Source organism: Symphalangus syndactylus, chromosome 23 (assembly GCF_028878055.3).
Source record: "Symphalangus syndactylus isolate Jambi chromosome 23, NHGRI_mSymSyn1-v2.1_pri, whole genome shotgun sequence".
NCBI classification, from domain to species: Eukaryota; Metazoa; Chordata; class Mammalia; order Primates; family Hylobatidae; genus Symphalangus; species Symphalangus syndactylus.
Window position 1 is genome coordinate 57185289 of NC_072445.2, and position 22134 is coordinate 57207422.

General features: G+C 44.0%; 1 protein-coding gene across 1 annotated transcript in view; it reads right to left on the reverse strand.

Annotated features, from left to right (window-relative positions):
• Positions 1-21014, reverse strand: part of RNF182 (ring finger protein 182) — a 229355-nt gene extending 208341 nt beyond the window's left edge. Inside the window, exon 1 of the mRNA XM_063632890.1 lies at positions 21003-21014. The gene's annotated coding sequence lies outside the window, so the exon portion shown is untranslated. The remainder of the gene's footprint in view (positions 1-21002) is intronic.
• Positions 21015-22134: the final 1120 nt, after the last annotated feature.

Consider the following 22134-nt stretch of genomic DNA (forward strand, 5'->3'; position numbering starts at 1 on the left):
AGCATAGATTTGGGAGCAAGAGAAGACCAGTGAGTGCAGGGTATTCCAAGGGCAGCTCCGATTCCAGAATCTGGGCCAAATGGAATCTATGGGTGGGCACGAAGGGGTCCACCTGAAGGTTAGAAATGAGACGGTTCCAGGGGGAGAGGCCTAGCAAGTCCTGGCGTGGTGGGTAGAGGAGGGCAAAAGAGCAACACAGATGTGCTTCTCCTTATCCAGTGAATATCTCCCTACAGATACTGAAAGGCTGAACAGGAACTGAGTTTTTTGAAAATTTGATCTGATTTTAACTACACTGGGAAAATTATTTAAAGGAACCTACTAGTGATTTTTAAGGTGAAAAAATACTCTCCAAATAGAATTATGCTATAAGAATTTCCATGTAATCAGTTTTTCCGAAACCTGAGTACACTTATAAGTACATATTTTAGTTCTCTATTCCATCTAGTACAAAACTAAATATATAAGATTTTCTTCAAATCATTGTAAACTTTTTTTAATGGAGACATCACAATATGACTGTGAGATTATAGAATGGTATGGTTTTAATTTTAAAAAGCTAAAACACAGAGCAGGAAAATTATTTTCCAGATGCCACTGAATAAGTGCCCAGCCAAGCCTGGCAATGAGTCAAGAGAACAGGAATTCAGGGCCAGAGGGCCTGTCACCCTCAGGACCCAAGGGAGATACAAGTCAAGTGCCATAAAAAAATGGTTTCAAGGCTCTGGGGAGGGCTTTAAGAAATTAAAGAATCAGAATCTAACATAAACAAGATCCCCAACACACAAATAGCAGCATGGGGCAGGGAAGAGAGGACGCGCACACGCCAAAATTCCTGCAGAGAGGATGGTGCGTAACAGCTTTGGCTTACACTGCGGAGAAGGTATCCTTCCTGTGCTTGGAGATTCAAGGCTGTACAGTATCATCTTGAAAATGACATCTTCAGGATAAGCAAGCCAGCCCAGGGCCTTTGCACATACTGTTTCCTCTGAGCCACTCAACCCTTCCCTCCACCCCAGCTAAATCTCACTCAACTTTCAGGTCTCACCTGAAATTTCACTTGGTGAAATTTTTTTTCTGAGCCTTTTCTGAACCCCCAGGCTGCCTCATTCCATCTTAATTCAGTTGTGGGACCTACTAATTAGAAACCCACAAATATTTCCTCTGGAGTAAACTTAGAATCAACATTTTAAAATAAAAAAAAAGTATGTAAGCATCTCATTAAATAAGGTGTCACTGAGGCCATTATAAGTATTTTGTGAGCTAGGCCAAAGGTGTGGATACTAAAGCCTGTTGGTAATAGAAGGTTCTGGGCCCTTCCAGGTCCTATGTGACTAAGGTCTGTAATGTTTCTACCTGAATAGAGAATGCAGAGCCTGCTCCCTCCTGTCCTCTCGGTTCTGCTCACCATCACTGGAGACCCCATTCCTGAGCACTCTATATGAAACAGCAAATCCACCCAGGACACATGGTCTCCATCCTCTTACTTTGCTTATTTTTCTCCATAGTCTCCCAGGACATTTTTACATGTTTGTTTGTTTATTGGGCTGACCCCCTCCTTTCCGTAAAGGAAATAGTTTGTCTTATTCACTATTATATCCCCAGAATCTGGAAGAATGCCTGGTAAGTAGTAGGTGCTTCGTAATATCTGTTGAATGAAACAATGAATGAGGCCGGGCACGGTGGCTCACACCTGTAATCCCAGCACTTTGGGAGACCGAGGCAAGTGGATCACCTGAGGTCAGGAGTTCGCGACCAGCCTGGCCAACATGGCAAAACCTCATCTGTACTAAAAATACAAAAATTAGCCAGGCGTGGTGGCGCATGCCTGTAGTCCCAACTACTCAGGAGGCTGAGGCAGGAGAATTGCTTGAACCTAGGGAACAGAGGTTGCAGGGAGCTGAGAACATGCCACTGCACTCCAGCCTGAGCAACAGAGCAAAACTCCATCTCAAAATAATAATAATAATAAATAATAATGAATGAGTTGGTCAATCATGTCAGACGACGGGGAGAGCAGGCTGCCAGGGTACACACATGGCCTGTCACAGCCTGGCCCAGGTACCTCCGGGCCTACAGGTAGAGAAACTCCTCACTTCACCCAACCTTCTTTCATTTCTCTTTCTGTAGCACAGATGTGATCGCCTGGCTTCTCTTGTTTCTTGGTTTGGGTGAACTTGTGGTCCCAGTTCTCCTCTCACCTTATTCTGGTCTGATTTCCTGATCTCTTTTGGATTAAAACAAGCCCCTAACAGCCTGTTCACACACTGCAGCCTCCGGACGCTGTCCTCTGGCTCTGGCTGCTCATGTGAGCATCAGCACCTACTGCTGTATGGGATAACAAATTTCAGTAGCACCACATACAATTCCTTAGAAGATGCCTTCCTGCTTTCTATTAATCTTGGGGGAAATGTCTTATGGAAACGCCTCCCTCTCCAAAGTAAATAGTGATCACCAAAGGTTTTCCTGCAGATAAATGTCCAAATAATCACTTGTCTTTGAGAAGCACTTCAGTTTGTATAGAGGTCACCCCTAAAACTTCCCATTGCTTCATGGAGACTTTCCTGGGTAGGATTTTAGCTGCCATATTTGGATGAGGTTTTGACCAAAGCAACAACGAAGATAAAGGAAGACTTCACAAGGTCCCACATCATTTACGATTTCAAATATTCAACTGGAGAGGGGAAGAACAAGAGAAAGAGAAAACAGGAGGAGAGGGTGTTCCCTCTGAGGCTGCACTGTCAATGCTATTTGTATACTTCACCATAATGAAGACAATAAGCAGTCCATGTGTCTTCATAAGAATGACCTGCTCCAGCCAGGCGTGGTGGTTCATGCCTGTAATCCCAGCACTTTGGGAGGCTGTGGCGGGCAGATCATGAGGTCAGGAGATCAAGACCATCCTGGCTAACATGGTGAAACCCTGTCTCTATTAACAATACAAAAAATTAGCCAGGCGTGGTGGCATGCGCCTGTAATCCCAGCTACTCAGGAGGCTGAGGCTGGTGAATTGCTTCAACCTGGGAGGCAGAGGTTGCAGTGAGCCAAGATTGTGCCACTGCACTCCAGCCTAGGTGACAGAGTGAGACTCTGTCTCAAAAAAAAAAAAAAAAAAAAAAATGTTTATAGTGGAGTTTTAGGTAGGCAAGTGTAAACTGTAGAATAGATATTTTTGTAGGACTTTACTGTTTGTTTTATCTTATTTTACTTTATTTTTGAGAGAATCTTGCTCTGTCACCCAGGCTGGAGTGCCGTGGCACCATCTCAGCTCACTGCAACCTCTGTCTCCTGGGTTCAAGCGATTCTCCTGCCTCAGCTTCCCAAGTAGCTGGGATTAGAGGCATGTGCCATCAGGCCTGGCTAATTTGTTTCGTATTTTTAGTAGAGACGGGTTTTCACCATGTTGGTCAGGCTGGCGTTGAACTTCTGACCTCAAGTGATCCACCCACCTTGGCCTCCCAAAGTCCTGTCTCCTGGGTTCAAGCGATTCTCCTGCCTCAGCTTCCCAAGTAGCTGGGATTAGAGGCATGAGCTAAGGCCACACTTTACTGTTTAAAATTTGGCGCGTGGACCAGCAGCATTGAGATCCCCTGGGGGGCTTAATGGAAATACAGAATCTCAGGCCTGCACCTCAGACCTACTAAATCAGAATGTGTATTTTGACAAGATCCCCAGGTGAGTTTGAGAAGTACTGGTCTAGGGAAGCACAAGATATTGGAATTGCCCATCCAATCTACATGGAAAATGTGCTATTAGAAATTGGAGAGAGGGGGCCGGGTGCGGTGGCTCACGCCTGTAACCTCAGCACTTTGGGAGGCCGAGGGGGGCAGATCACTTGAGGTCAGGAGTTTGAGACCAGCCTGGCCAACATGGCGAAACCCTGTCTCTACTAAAAATACAAAAATCAGCCAGATGTGGTGGCACGTGCCTGTGACCCCAGCTACTCGGGAGGCTGAGGCAGGAGTATTGCTTGAACCCTGGAGGCGGAGGTTGCAGTGAGCCGAGATTGCACCATTGCACTCCAGCCTGGGCGACAGAGTGAGACTCCCATTTAAAAAAAAAAAAAAAGAAAAAGAAATTGGAGAAGGCAGATAGATGCAGGTAAAATTCCTACAGGTGGACCCCCATTTTCCTGCTCATTTCTGTTGCCCCTCCAACTTGTGAACACTGTCAAGCTCCTCCCTGCACCTTTACACACTCCTGATCTAACACTGCCACACAGAAACACACCTCCACACACCATCAGCAGTGACTATTGTGAATCTACTTATCTGTTTTTACATTTGTATGGTTAATTTGCAGTAAAGATGGATTCAAACAAATCTTTTGGTGATTGACTCCAATTTCATAATGAAGGAAATGAGTTCAGTTGCTCTATCATTCTAGAGAAATTCCCATTTTAGTTCATTAGGATTGTCCTCTCTGAGTTGGTCTAATCCAACTCTCTGCCAAGTGGTTAACCTTACATGAAGAAAATACACTATTTTAACTTCTTCATTTTACACATATATAGTGACATAAACTGGTCAATCTTCCCCACCCATATATCCATGGGAAAACTGGAAAAAATAATTATTAGAAATGGACAGCATCATTCTAAAACAACAAAAAGATAAACCATTTTTGTTTAAAATTTGTGTTTCAATTTTTGTTTAGAATAGGCCAAGGTGGTAAATTATGCCTGGGAAATATATATACAAATCTTCTCTGGAAAACAGATTTTAAATCCAGGCCTCAGCAAATTACAAGAGATAGATTTCCAAGGAATATGAGCTCACAATAAAAATGCCTCAGAACATACAAAGAAATAAGCCATCATGCATGAAAGCCAGCAAACCCTGAATGATACTTTTTAATGAAAAAAGTATTAATAGATTCAGTGCAATCTCTATCAAAATCTAAGCATATTTTTAAAAAGAAGTTGATAAGTTCGTGCTAAAATCTCTGTGCAATTGCAAAAGACATAGAAAAGCCAAGACTACTTCTTTTTTTTTTTTTTGAGATGGAGTTTCGCTCTTCTTGCCCAGGCCGGGGTGCAATGGCACAATCTCGGCTCACCACAAACTCTGCCTCCTGGGTTCAAGCAATTCTCCTGCCTGAGCCTCCCGAGTAGCTGGGATTATAGGCATGCGCCACCATGCCTGGCTAATTTTGTATTTTTAGTAGACACGGGGTTTCTCCACGTTGGTCAGGCTGGTCTCAAACTCCCAACCTCAGATGATCCGCCCACCTTGGCTTCCCAAAGTGCTGGGATTACAGGCGTGAGCCACCGCGCCCGGCCAAGAATTTTTTTAAAAAGAAGAATGAAGGTGGAGGAATTACATTAACTGATTTCAATATTAACTATAAAGCTACAGTAATTAAGATAGTATAATATTAGTGTGAGAACAGACAAATAGATTAATGGAACAGACAGTTCAGAAGTAGATCCTCACATATATAGTCAATTGACTTTAGACAGAAGTGCCAAGGTAATTCAATGAGCAAAGGGTATCTTTTCAACAACTGTGCTGGAAAAACTGGATATCCATATGAAAAAACATGAGCCTTAACTTTTACTTCACACCATATGCAAAAATTAACTTGAAATAATCAAAGACCTACTTCTACAGGCTAAAATTATAACACTGCTATAAGAAAAGATAGGAAAAAATCTTCACAAGTTTGGGTTAGGCAGATTCCTTAGACGGGACACAAAGGCATGAAAAGAAGACATTGAGAAATTGAACTCCATCAAATTTTTAACTTCTAATCTTCATATACGTCAGAAAGGACTGACAAAGGACTTCTATCCAGAATACATAAACAGCTCTTATAAATAAACAGTAAGAAGACAAAACCCCGATTTTTTATGGCAAAAGATATAAACAAATATTTTACAAAAGAAGATATATAATTGTCCAATAAGTACATGAAAAATGCTTAACATTTTCATTTATCAGAGAAATGCAAATTAAAACTACAATAAAATACCACTCCACAGCCACCAGAATGGCTAAAATTTTTTAAACTTACAGTTCCAAGTATTGGCCAGGATGAACATTGCTGATAGATGTACAAAACAGCACAACCAATTTGGAAAATATATATAATAGTGAAAACAAAACAGAAAATAACCAAAATATCTACTAGCAAGTAAATAGATAATGGTGGTGTATCTATATATGTCGACATAGTGGAACACTACTCAGCAATAAAAAGGAATAAACTACTGATGTACACAACCTGAATAAATTCAAAACATTGAATATATTTTTGTTTATTTTATTTATTTATTTATTTATTTATTTATTTATTTTTGAGACAGAGTCTCACTCTGTTGCCCAGGCTGAGGTGCAGTGGCACAATCTCCGCTCACTGCAACCTCTGCCTCCCAGGCTCAAGCAATTCTCCTACCTCAGTCTCCCATGTAACTGGGATCACAGGTGTGCACCCCCACGCCCAGCTAATTTTTGTATTTTTAGTAGAGATGGCGTTTCACCATGTTGGCCAGGCTGATCTCAAACTCCTGACTTCAGGTGATCCGCCTGCCTCGACTTCCCAAAGTGCTGTGATTACAGGCATGAGCCACCATGCCCAGCCCTGAACATATTTTTATTTCAAAAACATTATGTGAGATCAAAGGAGCAAACACCAAAGAGTATATAATGTATGATCCCATTTATATGAAACTTCAGAAAAGGGGAAAATCATCTATGACAACAGAAAGCAGATTCGTGGTTACCTGGGATCACAGGTAAAGGTGGAAAAGGAATAGCAGAGAATTATTTTGCCAAGACAGAAATGTTGTAAATATTGATTATGATGGTGATTACATAAGAGTCTATACTTATCAAAATCTAAGAAACTGCATTCTTAAAATGGGTCATTTGATTGTATGTAAATTACACCACAATGATGTTGAGTTTTACAAAACTGAAAGAAGGTATTGAAAACAGAAGATTGAAAAAAAATAAAATGCAATGTCTAGAAATGAAATACATAATTATTTAAAATATTTATGGAGGATGTACTAGATGAGAGCAAGATGTTAGATGGTCCTGGAGTGTTAGAGAAGATAAAATGGCAGCAATAGAGTGGAAAAGACTTGGGACTGAAAAGAGTTGTGGCTCTTGCACAGCGGCTGTGTGACCTGGTCACTTCTCCTCCATGGGCCTCAGCTGCCTCACCAATAACATGAGGGAGATGGGCTGGCTTGCACCCAGTCCTGATACACTCTATTTTTAAGTCCATTAGGAATTTGCCTCCTTATAGAGTGAGAGATTAGAAATGGAAAGATATATAGCTTAAGTCAGACAGATTTTAAATAAGTTGTGCTTTAAAGAAATGAACATATTTGGCCAGGCACGGTGGCTCACGCCTCTCATCCCAGCACTTTGGGAGGCCAAAGCAGGCGGATCACCTGAGGTTAGGAGCTCAAGACCAGGCTGGCCAACATGGCAAAACTCCGTCTCTACTAAAAATACAAAAAATTAGCCAGGCATGGTGGTGCTTGCCTGTAGTCCCAGCTACTCGGGAGGCTGAGGCAGGAGAATCCCTTGAGCCCGGAAGGCAGAGGTTGCAGTGAGCTGAGATCTGACTGGGTGACAGAGCAAGACTCCGTCTCAAAAAAAAAACAAAAACAAAAAAAAGTGAATATTTTTGCAAAGGTGTGCTTTAAAGAAATGAACATATTTGTATTCATAATAGTAACTGTCTTAAAGAAATCATGCCAGTTTTTTTCAATTAACTTTTACTAAGCCCTCATTTTTTATAGGTGTCTCTCCGACCTCCCCACCTCCACCCTCCCTCCCTTTCTTTGTTTTTATTTCTTGTGATTCAAAAGACTGTGTATTAACACACCCCGCAAACTGCTCAGAGGTCACAGTGACGTACTTGCTAAATGTCAATTCCAATGCACTCTTTTTTTTTTTTTTTTTTGAGACAGAGTCTTACTCTATTGCCCGGACTGGAGTGCAGTGGCGCGATCTCTGCTCACCGCAAGCTCCACCTCCTGGGTTCACGCCATTCTCCTGCCTCAGCCTCTGGAGTAGCTGGGACTGCAGGTGCCCACCACCACGCCCGGCTAGTTTTTTGTATTTTTAGTAGAGACGGGGTTTCACCGTGTTAGCCAGGATGGTCTTGATCTCCTGACCTCGTGATCCGCCCGCCTCGGCACTCTTAAATCTCCATCTTACCTGATTTCTGGGCCACACTCAGCACTGTTAACCCCTCCAATCTCAGAGAATTTGTAACTCTTCCATTCTGAGATGCTATTCTAGCTGAGTCTCCTCCCATCTCCCAGATGACTCCATCTCAGCCTCTTCTTTTTCTTTTCAACCCAAAATTCTTTGCAAGGAGCCAGATAGTAAATATTTTAGGTTTTGTGGGTCATGTGATCCCCTAAAGTACCAGATTCTTCTGTTTTTTTGTTTATTGTTGTTGTTTTAAAACCTTTGGAATATAAAAGCCATTCTTAGCTGGCCAGCGGGAGCCCTCCCTTTACACTCTGCCAGTCCTTCCTGGTTCATTCCACCAACTGCTGCCCTCAAACACCCACCTGTAACCCAGGCCTTAAGAGCGATGTCCTTTAAGTTCCATCTCTCCATGACAGGGGTGTTAAGGGTGCCCCATTTTCTGCATTCCAGGAAAAATTCTGTTTGTACACAAAGAAAGGGCCAAGTACATGAATAGATGATTCATAAAATAATGAATGTCAATGGCTTTTAAGCATATTAAAAGATTCTCTACCTCATACACAATAAATGAAAGGCAAGGTAAAACCACCAGATGTGGTTTTTCCATCTCGCAGAATAACAAAAATGAGAGTCTGATAACATAAGGTGTAGATGAAGAATTGGAAAAATAGGCATGGTCCTCTTTGGTGCACAGTTTAGCAACATCTATTAAAACATAAGATACAGCTGGCGTGGTGGCTCATGCCTGTAATCCCAGCACTTTGGGAGGCCGAGGCTGGTGGATCACTAGGTCAGGAGATCGAAACCATCTTGGCCAACATGGTGAAACCCCGTTTCTATTAAAATACAAAAAATTAGCTGGGAATGGTGGTGTGTGCTTGTGCCTGTAATCCCAGCTACTTGGGAGGCTGAGGCAGGGGAATCACTTGAATCCAGGAGGCGGAGGTTGCAGTGAGCTGAGATCGCACCACTGCACTCCAGCCTGGCGACACAGCAAGACTCCGTCTCAAAAAACAAACACACACACACACACAAACAAACGCTATAAGATACACATATCTTCTAACCTAGCAGGTCCATTTCTAGATAGTTATATGAAAAAAAGGAAGGATGGAGAATTATGTGCATATAAAATAAAGTGTTGAGTGGCTAAAGTGGGGCAGAAACTAGAGTGCTGTGTGTCATGGGTGAGAGAGAAACTTACTTTTTCACTGTGTATTTTTGTATTGTTAGAATGTTTTTCTTATCATATTGTATTTTTACTTGCTCCCTGATTTTTTTTTTGAGATGGAATTTCACTGTGGTTACCCAGGCTGGAGTGCAGTGGTGCGATCTCTGCTCACTGCAACCTCTGCCTCCCAGGTTCAAGCAATTCTCCTGCCTCAGCCTCCCAAGTAGCTGGGATTATAGGTGCCCACCACCATGCCCAGCTAATTTTTTGTATTTTTAGTAAAGATGGGGTTTCGCCATGTTGGCCAGGCTGGTCTTGAACTCCTGACCTCAGGTGATCCACCCGACTTGGCCTCCCAAAGTGCCGGGAGTACAGGTGTGAGCCACCACGCCTGGCTAAAATTGTTAACATAAATGAATGGATAGGTAGTTAGCTAAGTAGATAGAAAGATAGATACATACATACATACATACATAGAATCTTATAAACAAAAAGAGAGGAATAGTTGAAGTAGAAGAGAACTTAAAAGTTGTCTAATCCAAGACCAATATTTGCTGATGAGGAAACTGAGCCCTAGACAGTTCTGTGGTATTCCTAAGATCTTGCTGTTACAAGCAGAAGTGAAACTTGATTCCAGGCCTCCTAACTCCCAGTCCAGAACTTGTCTCTCTACATCCCATCACCTCTCTTAGATGACCTCCTTGATACAGGTAGTTCTTCTCAATCATTTGAACTCGATGAAGCAATACGGCTTTTTAGAAAAAAATTTATCTTTTTTGTTTTGAGACAGAGTCTTGCTCTGTCAGCCAGGCTAGACTGCAGTGCCATAACTTCAGCTCACTGCAGCCTTGACCTCCTGGGCTCAAGCAGTCCTCTTGCCTCAGCCACCCGAGTAGCTGGGACTACAGGCAGGTGCCACCATGCCCCACTATTTTTTTTTTTTCTGAGACAAAGTCTCACTCTGTCACCCAGGCTGGAGTGCAGTGGTGCAATCTCAACTCACTGCAACCTCTGCCTCCCGGGTTCAAGTGATTGTCCTGCCTCAGCCTGCCAAGTAGCTGGGATTACAGGTGTGCGCCACCACGTCTGGCTAATTTTGTATTTTTAGTAGAGATGGGGTTTCAACATGTTAGCCAGGCTGGTCTCGAACTCCTTACCTCAAGTGATCTACCCACCTTGACCTCCCAAAGTCCTGGGATTACAGGTGTGAGCCACCGCACCCAGCCAACAAGACTTTTTTTGTTATTTATCAGACCTCTGTATTGCCACTACACAAATTTCATATTCATCAATTTTGCCTTTTCCTTTTGAGTTTTTCTTCTTCTGGCTCTTTGTGTGCATTTAGGATATTAAACCTCAGTTAAAATATATGATGTAAATATTTTATTATAGACTGTCATATGTCTTTTAACAATTAACCATGTCTTTTGTTGCATTTTTTTATGTAGTCTGTCCATGTTTTTCTTGTGGCTTCTGGGTTGTGTGTTTTTTAGAAAAGTTTTTGTTCAGGATTTCTTTTTCTTTTCTTTGGACCGCCTCTGTGATTTTTTTTTTTTTTTTCTTTTCAGGATTTCTGATGTGCATTTGGCTTTTCTGTTTAGAGCAGGGTCACTTCTGGGTTGGGGGCTTACCATGAGATTTTTGTTCAGAGTAGCCTGGGACTCCTAGATGTTACTAAAGGCTGAAAAGGCTTATAGGGCCCAGCCCGGGTCTTGAACTGTGTCTACAGTGCCCCATCCTGGGCGCACCCAGCTGAGAACAGGTCTCCAGAGCTGAGGAAGGGAGCATCTTCGGCCTTTGGTTAGTTTAGCATTTACTGAGCTCAGTACTCAGCAGTGGGGTTTAGGAATGAGTAGGCCATGGCCCTGCCCTGGTGGTGCTTACAGAGTAGTGAAGGAGACAGATACATAAACAGATCATTTCAGTTTTTCTACTATGACTGATTAATAGTCTACTCTAATCTCATAAAACATTTAAATAGGCTGGGCTCGGTGGCTCACACCTGTAGTCCCAGCACCTTGGGAGGCCGAGGCAGGCAGATCACCTGAGGTCAGGAGTTCAAGACCAGGCTGGCCAAACATGGGAAAACCCTGTCTCTACTAAAAATACCAAAATTAGCAGGGTGTGGTGGCAGGCACCTGTAATCTCAGCTACTCGGGAGGCTGAGGCAGGAGAATCTCTTGAACCCGGGAGGCTGAGGTTGCAGTAAGCCAAGATCGTACCATTGCACTTAAGCCGAGATCGCACCATTACACTCCAGACCGGGCAACAAGAGCGAAACTCCACCTCCAAAAAAAAAATTTTTTTTAAATAAAGGTAGAGATATTGACTCGATTACAGAACTCCAGTTTTTAAAAATTGCTCCAAAAAATTATAATCTAAGATTCCATAACAGCCAAAGAATTACCTACTAAGTGAGACAAATAAAAATAGCATGGTGTGTAGAAAGCAGAGACTTGGACAGGAGTCACTTCCTTGGATTCTAACCTGGGTCGTGCCAGGTACAAGCCATGTGACCCAAAGTACACCTTAGACTTCTGGCCTTGGTTCTTTCCTGGTTGGCTTTCAGGATCTTGGGATGGGGGAGTTTGATAAGGAGAGGGCATGGGAGAGCAGAGATGCATAAGGATTGTTCTGTTGTTTCATTTTGATTTTTAAATATCACACTGAAGGCCCCCTGGCTCATGCCTGTAAATCCCAGCATTTTGGGAGGCCAAGAGGCGGCAGATCATTTGAGGTCAGGAGTTCAAGACCAACCTGGCCAACATGGCAAAACCCCGTCTCTACTAAAAAATACAAAAATTACCTGGGCATGGTGGTGCAAGCCTGTAGTCTCAACTACTCAGGAGGCTGAGGCAGGAAATCGCTTGAACCCTGTAGAAGGAGGTTGCAGTGAGCTGAGATCCTGCCACTGCACTCCAGCCTGGGTGACAGACTGAGACTGTGTCTCAACAACAGCAACGAAAAAATCACACTGAAAAATCCTGCCTTTTCGATTAAACCCATATTTAGTTTACAAAGTGTTTTGTGATCTGATCCCTTATCTCACCTCTCTTGATTCCGTTTTTAGACAGATCCTGTGTTCTCTCTTTCCTGTGAGACCTTTGCATGTGTTACTCTGTTCTCCTTCCCTGGCGTTCCCCCCATCACTTCTTTACCCACTGTTACAGGCTGAATTATGTCCCTAAAAAAAACCTTATGTTGAAGTCCTAACCCTCAGGACCTCAGAATGTGACCTTATTTGGAAATTAGGGATATTGCAGGTATAATTAGTTAGGATGAGGTCGTACTGAAGCAGGGCGGCCTCTAATCCAATATGACCACTGTCTTTTTGAAAAGGGGAAATTTGGACACAGATTGAGACGTAGGGAGAGAATGCCACGTGAAGACTGAAATTCTGCTGCCGCAAGCCAAGGAGTGCCAAGGATTGCTGGCAAACCACCAGGTGCTAGGGGAGAGGCATAGAACAGATTCACACTTGCGCCCACAGAAGAAACCAACCCTGCCAACACCTTAGTCTTGGACTTCCAGCCTCCAGAACTGTGAGACAATATATTTATGTGGTTTTAACTACCCAGTCTGTGGTACCTTGTCAAGGCAGCTCTAACAAACTAACTTACTCACCTAACTCCCCTTCACAACTTCCCTCAGGCATTACCCAGAGGTCTTTCTTGGCTCTCCAAGTCTGGATTATTCATCTTTCTGTCTTTCTTTTTCTTTTCTTTTTTTTTTTTTTTTTGAGATGGAGTCTTGCACTGTCTCCCTGGCTGGAGTGCAGTGGCGCAATCTCAGCTCAATGCAATCTCTGCCTCCCGCATTCAAGTGATTCTCCTGCCTCAGCCTCAAGAGTAGCTGGGACTACAGGTGCATGTCACCACACCCAGCTAATTTATATGTATATATGTGTATATTTAGTAGAGATGGGGTTTCACCATGTTGGCCAAGATGGTCTCGATCTCTTGACCTTGTGATTTGCCTGCCTCCACCTCCCAAACTGCTGGGATTACAGGTGTGAGCCACCACGCCCAGCTGATTGTTCATCTTTCCCAGCAGTTCACACAGAAACCAAGCTCTTCTAAGACTTCAGGTGGGCCTATGATACTGCCTGTGGACACCCCACCCCACGTCATATTAGACATATTAAAATGTGTCCAAATCCTAAATTAAATATAATTTCATGGTATAAATAGTTTTGAAAGAATTTGCTTTATAACATTGCTTTGGGAATGGACTATGAGTAGTTATTTTAAATTTATAATTGTTTATATCAGCAATAATTCTACATATCTGGTAATTGCAAAAATCTTTGGTTTTTTTTGGTTTTGGTTTTTGATTTCGTGTTTTTTTGAGACAGGGTCTTGCTCTGTTGCTCAGGTTGGAGTGTAGTGGTATGATCACGGCTCACTGAAGCCTCAACCTCCCGGGTTCAAGCAATTCTCCCACCTCAGACTCCTGAGTACCTGGAACTATAGGTGCATGCCACCATGCCTGGCTAATTTTTTATTATTCTTTTGTAAAGACAAGTCTCCCTTTGTTGCCCAGGCTGGTCTTGAACTCTTGGGCTCAAATGATTGTCCCGCCTCAACCTCCCTAAGACTGAGATTACAGGTGTAAGCCACCATGACCTGTAGAAACCTTTTTTTTTTTTTTTGAGATGGAATTTCACTCCTGTCGCCCAGGCTGGAGTGCAATGGCGTGATCTTGGCTAACTATAACCTCCGCCTCTGGGTTCAAGTGATTCTCCTGCCTCAGCCTCCTGAGTAGCTGGAATTACAGGTGCCTGCCACCACACCTGGCTGATTTTTGTATTTTTAATAGAGACAGGGTTTTACCATGTTGGCCAGGCTGGTCTCAAACTCATTTAATCCTCTCAGGAGCCCTCCAAGCAGAGGAGCAGCCCACAACCATGCAGGTTGTAAATGGTGCCCCCTAGAGTTGTGCAGTTCTCAACCTGCACAACCACATGTGGTGACCCTGCTTGTGCCCCTTAATATGCTCATTTTACAGGTGGAGAAACTGAGGCATGAAGGTATTAAGTGAAACATCCTTCAGAGTTTAATCAACCTCATGATCACTACATAATTATTATTCAAACCTTGGTAAAATAAAACCTCATTAATCCAGCTCAGTTGCAGGAATGGGTGTGGAAAGGTAGTAGACTTCACTACTTAAAGTGTATGAATTATAGAATTATTTCTAAGGAAATTTGTTCTAGTAGATTAAACTACATTTAACCAATTAGTTAAGTACTTCCAGACTGTCTATGGAGAAGCACTGTCACGTTCCTTTAATAAATGTTGACGTCTCACTTACAATCACTAGTAATGAATGTACTAAAATCCTTCAAATTAAAAAAGGATCTGGCTTTATTTAAGCAGTTAAATGTGTCCCCTTACAAGTCTATTAACTAGCATAACAATTTATTTGCTAAATAATTTCTTAAGTTAATTAAAGCCTTCACCATGTTCAAAATGAATGCATTACAATTCAAAATTGAGCTCAACTTGGCCGGGTGCGGTGGCTCATGCCTGTAATCCCGGCACTTTGGTCGGCCGAGGCGGGAGGATCACGCGGTCAAGAGATCGAGACCATCCTGGCTAACACAGTAAAACTCCATGTCTACTAAAAATACAAAAAATTAGCCGCGCATGGTGGCGGGCGCCTGTAGTCCCAGCTATTCGGGAGGCTGAGGCAGGACAATGACGTGAACCCGGGAGGCAGAGCTTGCAGTGAACCGAGATCACTCCACTGTACTCCAGCCTGGGTGACAGAGTGAGACTCCGTCTCAAAAACAAAAAATAAAACAAAACAAAAAAAGAATTGAGTTCAACTTAATAAGGTTTTATTATATTGTAAAGGACTACATTAGGAAAGCTATAGGCAGGAGCTCCAAGAGAAACACATTTCTAAACTCTGACAGAATAACTCCTAAGCCAATGATGACACAGGATGTGAACCTGGTTCATGGCCAATTTAATACAGATTTTTTGGTCTAGTTTCTAGAAGACATTGCTCAGTTAAAAAACTTAAAAGGCCACAGAATTCCAAGTAAATTATTTTATGCATGTATTAATACTTACTATAAAACTGGCGTTGTGTTGTATGGTGCTTTAGGCTTCAGTCTTCTCAGACTTTAATGTGCACAAGAATCATCTGGGGATAGTTACCCTGCAGATTCTTATTCAGTAGGTCTGGGGCAGAGCCAGAGAATCCACATCTCTAAAATGCTCCCAGGGAAGCTGATGCTGAAGGTTTTGGAACTCAGATTTTGGGGACCAGATAGTTGGATCTGCATCAAAATTGTAGCTCAGTCGGGCACGGTGGCCCACGCCTGTAATCCCAGCACTTTGGGAGGCTGAGGTGGGTGGATCACGAGGTCAGGAGTTCAAGACCAGCCTGGCCAATATGGTGAAACCCCCATCTCTACTAAAAATACAAAAACATTAGCTGGGTGTGGTGGCAGGGGCCTGTAATCTCAGCTACTCGGGAGGCAGAGGCAGGAGACTCACTTGAACCCCGGAGGCAGAGATTGCAGTGAGCCGAGATGGCCTCACTGCACTCCAGCCTGGGCGACAGAGTGAGACTTCGTCTCAAAAAAAAAAAAAAAAAAAAAATTGTAGCTTTACTGCGTATTAGATCTGTGACCTGGGGCAAGGTACTTAACCTCTCTGTGCCTTAGTTTCCTCATCTGCAAAATGGAGTCATGGTAACAATATATACATCATAGGTGTGTTGTGAAGATTCGATTAGTCAATGAATGTAAAGAAATTCAAGCAGAAAAAAAAAAAACTGGCGTTATACTACACATACGATTGCAGCTTGCTTTTTTCATTTAGCTGTATATCCTGGGCATCTTTCCATGTCAGTAGAATAAAATCTACCCCATTCCCTCTAACAGCTACATAGAATTCCACAAGTGGATGTATCTTAATTTGCCTCATTCCAATGATTTTTTTTCTCTTTTTAAAAATTATGGTAAAACATACATGACACAAAATTTTACTATTTTATTTTATTTGAGATAGGATCTCACTCTGTCCACCAGGCTGGAGTGTAGTGGTGTGAACATGGCTCAATGCAGCCTTGACCTCTTGGGCTCAAGCCATCCTCCCGCCTCAGCCTCCTGTGTAGTTGGGACCACAGGTGCATGCCACCACACCTGGCTAGTTCTTTAAATTTTTTTGTAGAGACAGGGTCTCACTATATTGCCCAGACTGTCATTGAAGTCCTGGGCTCAAGTAATCCTCCTCCTGCCTCAGCCTCCCAAAATGCTGAAATTACAGGCATGAGCCACCATGACCAGCCCCAAATTTGCCATTTTAAACATTTTTAAGTGTACAGTTCAGTGGCATTAAGTACATTGGCATGGTTATGCAACCATCATCACTATCTCTAGAACTTTTTCACCATCCCAGACACAAACTCTGTACCCTATAAACAACGCCTCCTCATTCTCCCAGCCCTTGGGACCCTTTATTCAATTTTGTGTCCCTATAAATTTTCCTAGTCTAGGTTCCTCATATAAGTGGAATCATACAGTATTTGTCCTTTTGTGCCTCTGATGGATTTCAAAAGACATGTTTTCTCAATCTGCCTTCCTGTAGAATCCATGCTCTGAATTTTGAACTCTCTGAGGATCTGGCTGTTATCCCTCTCCTTGGCCTGGACAGGAATTAGGTCTGAGGTGGTGGCCTCCTATGACATGCAAGCTCTGTAGGCCTCTGACTGTGTAATTAACAAAAGCAACCATCACTTTCATTCCCTGTGCACCTACTGCAGGCCAGCACTGTACCGCACACTGCTCTGTGAACTTGGAAAAATGGCGCCCATTTTACAGATACAGACACTGAAAATCAGAGAGGCAAAATGACCTTTTTGCTTTTACTAGTTAGGGACAGAGGTGGGTTCGAATTAGGTCTGACTCCAAAGCCCCTGCTGTTTCACTACCTAGTGGTCTGGCAAAGGAAAATGCAATCATTTCCAGTATTTTTTTTTAAAACAACATTCTGATTAGTACGGGTGGAACTTAAACTAAGCACCCTGAAAATTGAAAATGCAGATACAAAGCCAAAATAACTGAGGTATTTGCTAAACAAAGGAATTCATCACAGAACCTCTCTTGAGCACAAAAGCTTCTCATTTGTTACTTGGTTTCTCAACCGCTTGCGTGTTTGAGAGTAGATTTATACTGCATGCTCTTGTCCAGCCTCGTTTTAACAGTCTCATCCTCATCACGAGAGTACGTTGATTCAGGATGGTAGTTAAGCAAACAAAGGACTTCAGCAAACAGTTCTTTATAGAGCTAGCCCTATTCTAAAAAAAAAAAAGAAAGAAAGAAAAAAAAAGCCCTATCCTAAAGCAGCCATTCCCCTCAGTGTTCCACAACAAACAAGAATGCTCAGAGGCAACCTCTGAGTGATCCCTGACATACGGAACAGAAGTCAAAATGCTAGTTTGATTTCTTGATACTCCCTGGGCAACTAAACGAGCGTGCATGTGTGTGTGTCTGTGTGTGTACATGTGTATCCAGTTACTTATGGAACTAGACTCAAATATTCTACTTGATGCGAAAATCCTCTAAACATGGCTGTAACTATCACATTTAAAAATTCCCTTCCTCTCGCCTGCAAGGTGTCTTTTGTCTCTTGTTTTTGCCAAAAAGAAAGAGCGCGGTCTATGTTTTGCATCACCCTCTTCACGTGCTCAAGTTCAGCATCATCTTCACCGGCTCACATGTTGTTTTGGCAGCACACATGCATTCTTTCCTGCGGCCGCCCCTTAAAGGAGCCACGTTCAGCCGAGAGGAACTGCGGCTGTCCTCCTAGCAGCTGCCGACTGGATGTACTGTGTGTTGTGATCGTGTGATGTTATGCTCTAGATCTGTTTTGACTAGCTGGATATTAGATTGGGGTGATTAGAGAAGGCCTGATAACATCACCTGAATACAGTGTGCAAGCCAAAGCCACTGTCTTCTTATTCATTGTGAACACCAACAAGACAAAACAAAAACCAAAATGATAATATCCTCAATGACTTCAGAAAGAGCTACTGGTCAAAAGGTCAAGGTTTTCCTGATCTGATGCTTTTTAGTGATTTGGGTCAAGCTATTTAACATTTTTTTTGAGACGGAGTCTCGATCTGTCATCCAGGTTGGAGTGCAGTGGTGTGATCTCAGCTCACCGCAACCTCTGCCTCCCGGGTTCAAGCGATTCTCCTGCCTCAGCCTCCCGAGTAGCTGGGATTACAGGCATGCGCCACCATACCTGCCTAGTTTTTGTATTTTTAGTAGAGGCGGGGTTTTTGCATGTTGGTCAGGTTGGTCTCGAACTCCTGACCTCAAGTGATCCGCCCACCTCAGCCTCCCAAAGTGCTGGGATTACAGGCGTGAGCCACTGCGCCTGGCCGATATTAACATTTCTGTGACAATGATTAGCATCCAACTCCTACATAGTTACTACGAATTTTGTAATTGGACAAACTTCTAAGTTGTTATCTAAAGAAACCACGTTCAAATCACATGTAGCTGCATACACTGGATACCTTTTAAGGATTCGTGAGAAACAATCCCCTTAAACACCCTGGCTGTGATACTATAAGGGATTGAAGCTACTCAGCACACTAGGAAATCAGTTGTACTATTTTCTTATTTCACCAAAGGTTGCTGCCACAAAGTTTTATGCTGTATTAGAACATAATCTTCACCTTTGATCCCTGTTTCAGTGCTTTGTGGGAATAGTGCATTCACATTGAGCAAGGTCCTCAAAATTATATTGCTACTATTGTGGCCACAGTTGGTGGGTTCTTGGTCTCACTGACTTCAAGAATGATGCCATAGACCCTCATAGCGAGTGTTACAGCTCTTAAGGTGGCATATCTGGAGTTCATTCCTTCCAATGTTCAGATGTGTTTGGAGTTTCTTTCTTCTGGTGGGTTTGTGGCTTTTCTGGCTCAGGACTGAAGCTGCAAACCAACACAGTGAGTGTTACAGTTCTTAAGGTAACATATTTGGAGTTGCTCATTCTGCGTTGCTTGTTCCTCTCAGTGGGCTCATGGTCTTGCTGGCTTCAAGAATGAAGCTGCAGACCTTCGTGGTGAGTGCTCCAAGTCACAAAAGCAGTGTTGACCCAAAGAGTCAAAGAACAAAGCCTCCACAGTGGGGAGAGAAACCCGAGTAGATTGCCACTGCTGGCTGGGGCAGCCTGCTTTTATTCTCTTATCTAGCCCCACCCACGTCCTGCTGATTGGTAGAGCCGAGTGGTCTGTTTTGACAGGGTGCTCATTGGTGCGTTTACAATCCCTGAGCTAGACATAAAGGTTCTCCACATCCCCATCAGATCAGTTAGATACAGAGTATTGACCCAAAGGTTCTTCACGGCCCCACCAGAGCAGCTAGATACAGAGTGTCGATTGGTGCACTCACAAACCCTGAGCTAGACACAGGGTGCTGATTGGTGTGTTTACAAACCTTGAGCTAGATACAGAGGGCTGATTGGTGTATTTACAATCCTTGAGCTAGACATAAAGGTTCTCCAAGGCCCCACCAGAGCAGCTAGATACAGTGTCAATTGGTGCATTCACAGACCCTGAGCTAGACACAGGGTGCTGATTGGTGTATTTACAATCCCTGAGCTAGACATAAAGGTTCTCCACATCTCCACCAGACTCAGGAGCCCAGCTGGCTTCACCCAGTGGATCCTGCACCGGGGCTGCAGGTGGAGCTGCCTGCCAGTCCCACGCTGTGCGCTCGCACTCCTCAGCCCTTGGGTGGTCAATGGGACTGGGTGCTGTGGAGCAGAGGGTGGCGCTCGTCGGGGAGGCTTGGGCCGCACAAGAACCCATGGAGGGGTTGGGAGGCTCAGGCATGGCGGGCTGCAGGTCCGCAGCCCTGCCCCGCGGGAAGGCAGCTAACGTCCGGTGAGAAATCGAGCACAGGGCCGGTGGGCTGGCACTGCTGGGGGACCCAGTACACCCTCTGCAGGTGCTGGCCCGGGTGCCAAGCCCCTCATTGCCCAGGACCGGCAGGACCAGTTGGCTGCTCCGAGTGTGGGGCCCGCCAAGCCCACACCCACCCGGAACTCTAGCTGGCCCGCAAGCACCGCTCGCAGACCCGGTTCCCGCTGGCGCCTCTCCCTCCACAGCTCCCCGCAAGCCGAGGGAGCCAGCTCCCGCCTTGGCCAGCCCAGAAAGGGGCTCCCACAGTGCAGAGGTGGGCTGAAGGGCTCCTCAAGTGCTGCCAAAGTGGGAGCCCAGGCAGAGGAGGCGCCGAGAGCGAGCGAGGGCTGTGAGGACTGCCAGCACGCTGTCACATCTCAGTATGATGTACAGGGTTCAGAAAAACAGGGATAGAAATAAAGCCATTCCTCCAGTTTTATGTGCATGTCATTGATTATCCATTTGGGGTCATTGAAATACGTTGCACATGTATTCTGGGGTCCATGTGTTCTGGAGAAATCGTGGTTACCGTAAATGTTAAATTATAATTCAGTATGTATTTCTTGAACATCTAATGCTGTGGTTGCTCTCAAGTGAAGAGAGTGAGCTAAGCAAAGAAACATGAAATAGCTAGTGGCCACCCTTCTGAAAGGGTTTCCATCTTCCCCTCTTCCCGTCAATATCATATCAGTCCACAGCAAGACTGGTTTTCATCACTCGACAATCACGTGAAACACACAATGAAGGAACTTATTGTCTAGCTTAGGAGAAAAAAATGTATATATGAAAAAGCTAGAAGCTGGGTGTGGTGGCTCGTACCTGTAATCGTAGCACTTTGGGAGGCTGAGGCAGGCAGATCATTTGAGGTCAGGCATTCGAGACCAGCCTGGCCAACATAGTGAAACCCCATCTCTACTAAAAATACAAAAATTAGCCAGGTGTGGTGGTGGGCGCCTGAAATCCCAGCTACTTGGGAGGCTGAGGCAGGAGAATCATTTGAACCCGGGAGGTGGAGGTTGCAGTGAGCCAAGATTGCGCCACTGTACTCCAGCTTGGGTGACAAGAATAAGACTGTTTCAAAAAAAAAGAAAAGAAAAAGCTAGGACCAGTGCAAGTTCATGTAGAATCAAGTGCTAGAATGTGAGTGGCAAAGACTGAAAATGGTCTTTGGAATTTCAAAGGAGGGGAAAATAGCTGGGCTCAGGTTAGTGAGGGATTTCTGTGGAAGGAATCTTGAGAGGGGCCCTTGAATGGAGTGAGGAATTGAACTAATGCAAAGAAGAAAGAGTGGGCATCTCAGACTGGCAAATAGCTGAGCCGGAGCAGAGCATGGAGGTGAAATGAAAACACTGTGCATGACTATTTCCATTTGTCCCTCCTTTATATTTTTCCCTGCTGCCTCACACAGGAGAGTTCCTTCAACTCCAGCTAATAAGCTGCAAATTTATAGAATAGCCACTCTTACTTTACACCATCTGTTCAGGGAATATTTTGTACCTTCTCTCTCATATTTTGGGGGAGGGCAGTGGAACTGTATTTAATGAGGAAAATGGAAATATTAAAGAGAAATGTGCTCCTTCCTCTCTTATCCCTACCCTTTCTTCCTGAATGATTGAGTCCTGAAGTTTTAGATGGGGCAGAGTGAGGTGGGCATTCATGGGGAGAGGAGAGGCAGGGCTGCGGTGCGTCAGAGCCACACCAGGTAGAGGGGCCTCCATGCAAGGGGTAGGTCTGCCCGGGGGTCACAGCCTACAGGGTGAGGGGCATCCACTCACAGGGGTGCTTGATGTGTGTATCCGAGCATCCTTACCAGGGGGCAGCCTGACATGGGGCATCAGAGCCTGAGCGGAGAAA